The sequence below is a fragment of the Asparagus officinalis genome, chromosome 5 (assembly GCF_001876935.1).
Source record: "Asparagus officinalis chromosome 5, Aspof.V1, whole genome shotgun sequence".
NCBI classification, from domain to species: Eukaryota; Viridiplantae; Streptophyta; class Magnoliopsida; order Asparagales; family Asparagaceae; genus Asparagus; species Asparagus officinalis.
In genome coordinates, this window is record NC_033798.1 from 28,117,500 (window position 1) to 28,120,803 (window position 3,304).

Sequence of the window (3,304 nt, forward strand, 5' to 3'; positions counted from 1 at the left end):
CATCAGATTAGATCATCTCTACTCTTGCTCCTCTCTTTATATGCTTTTTTCTTTTTTTTTAACTGAATATTATATCACTATAATTAATTTAAAATAAAACTTATTAACTTCATAATTTCTAAAAAACTATTATTAGGGTATAGATTAAAACAAAATTAAAAAACTCACCAGAGTATGCCACATTAGTTTCCTCCTTCTCAATTTTTTTTAACACGTATCATCCCATCTAAAAAGTCCATTTTTATTGCTATAATATTTCAACCTTTAATTTAAACAAATATATACAGTAAAAACCAATTTATCGTCAATTATTGTATCTTTTGCAATATCTTTTGTGATTAATTCTAATTATAAAAATCGCAAATAATATCAAATTCCCATAACCTCATTCAGTCATTTCTTTTTAAAATGAAAAAAAAAATTGTTTTAATTTTTCACAGAAACAAAATATTATCCAAATTTTTTTCGATCTCCGGTTTTAATTCCTAGAAACAATTCTCCAATATTTTATATGCACACAAGTGAAATTATCCTAGAGGGGGGTGAATAAGGTAATATGCTAATCTAATTCGATATTAATGCCAATTAAAAACTTATTAACAAATATCCTAACAAGTGTGATATTCAACAACCTATATGTGCAAGGATATGTAATTAACACAAGGGTGAAATAGACATAAAACAATATAAACAAGATAGTGGGCAACTAATTAATACAAACACAAGAAAATGATCACGGAGTTCGGTCCTTCCAACCTACGTCTCCATTCCCCACTCTTGAGGAGAACTCCACCATCTCAACTGGTTTTCAACGCTAACTGAAAACGTTTACACCTCACAATCTTGGTTTTCTAGCTCATCGAAAACTTTCACAACTTACACTCTTACAAACACACTCTACACCCTCTAAGTGTTGGCCTAGCCCGTGCCACCTTTCTCAAGTGCTCGGAATTATCACCTCTCTCTAGGCTTTACCACCGACCTCACTCCTCTTGGAATCGACCCCGTCTCTCACCACACACTTCCATCGGTGTATAAATGTATTACAAAGTGTATCTCGCAATTAATCACAATAACAAATAATTTGTTCTCTAAACAAGAGGAAAGCACAATTAAGCTCACACTTAATGTTACACTCTCATAACCCTAATATACTATGTATGAAATATTTAAGCTTAAGTAGGTGTGTGTAAACAATGAGCAATATCAAAACTAAACTCAATGTAAATTCTAGCTAAATAAAATGAATAAATAACAACTAAATGTATAAAACTAGAAATTGAGTTTAGAGGAATCTTCTCTGAAAAACAAGAGAGGGAGATAGATGAAATTGAAGCTCAAACAATAGAATTAATCTCCTCTTCTTATTGTGAAACTTTCTTCACAAAACACTTGTGAAAACACACTTAAACAAACTTTAAAACACTCTTAAACTTCTTTTAAAACTTTCTTGGTTTCTTAGAAATAGTTATGCCAAAGGGGTACATATAGGGTAGAAGAACTCAGCCCAAGAAACCAGCAAAATCCAAGAAAAAACACAAAATCCATAAATTCTGAAAAATAACCGTTACTGTGCAACGATCACATTATAAGTCGACTTATGACAAATGTAAGTCGACTTATGTCTTCATGAGTCGACTTGTATGAGTTATAAGTCGACTCAACAGACGAAAACATATAACTACACAACATATTATAAGTCGACTTATGAGTCGACTTAAACGTGCATAGAACCTGAAATGCGCAGTAAATTTTAACTTTAGAACCTCTTTAAAAATATCAAATAAATTTTAAAAAATATAAAACTTGTGAAAATGTTTATAAACATGAAAATGAACATGTTAAGAAAAAGAATTTTTCAAGTTGTATTTCCTATTTGTAAAAACTCTTCATTTTACAAAATAGTTCAAAACACGAATTTTCAACAACACATGATTTTGACACAATGTTTTCAAACAGGTTTGAAACTTCTCTTAAGTGGATTAATAAACTTTATAAAAGATGTAAAATAGTATAATCAAGTCTTTAATCCATATTGTGACGCCCCTAGTTTTAATAAGGCTGCAGTCCAAGGTGAAACTAAGAATGTCAAACCTGTCAAGTACCAAACACCATGCTACGACATGCTTCACCTATAAAACCCCAAAAATTTAAATATTTTATGATAAATAATAATAAATATGTTATATATTTATAAATAACATATTATGATGTTTGATAATGCTAGGAATTGATTTGAGATCAATTCAATGTATATATGTATATATATAAGAGCAAATGCACAAATCATGCTCGATGTATAAATCTGGAAATTTATGACTAGTGGAGAGAATTTGTATTTTACATACTGATATGTTGTGAATATGGAAAAACTTAAAAGACTAAAATTGTAGATATCTTCAGTATCTTTCCAACAAATCTTTAATCACCTCATTCCGAGATCAGATACGAAAGTTACAGCCAAAATACCAAAGAGTATGTTTCTAGTCAGACTAGGTTTTTCAGTTTCCGGTTTCGGGTTTTAGGTTGTAGTTTTTCGGGTTTGCTGTCATATATACACATGTTTAAATATGAAAAATACCTCTTTTATCATGTGTTCCAAAACCTAGCAGCCCCTTTTCCCCTCTCTCAAACCCTAGTTCTTTTCTTCGGTGATTTTCAGGGATTTCAGAGGATTTTTCAGCGGGTTTTGTGCAGTGCAACGAAGGGGATTGGTTCTCTTTCATGTGGCAGGAGTTTTTTAGCATCTGAGACGAGTAACATCTTGCCCAACTCTGCACCCTTTTATTTTGCAGGTTTTATTAAGTTTTATTCGGATTTTTTGAGCCTAAAACGTATTTTTAGTGTACAAAAGATAGATCTTTATAACTTATGAAGTGAGAATACATTATCATAATTTTCTAATTGATTACAATAGTAACCTTGAAAAATTTCAGATCTAAAATTTATTAATCATGAATTAAATCACAAGTTTTTGTTGTTAAAATGTTTAAATATGTGTATATAAATGTTTAGGGTTTCGATGATATATTTACATGCTAATATTTCGTTTCATGTTGTTTCATATATGTTGATATCAGTAATATTATGCTTAGAAAATAATAATGTTACTTCTAGATTTGTTTTGAAGCAGACAGAAACATGTGAAGGGTTTCTGCCTGTTTCGGTTGATCGCCGGCATAATTTGTGCATGTTTACTTTTGTTGTGTGCTTTAATATGAACGAGGAGTTGCCTTGAATTTTTAGCGTTAGAAATTATTATTTATTATGTATCTTCATATGTGAGATGGCTTGCGGACATGAG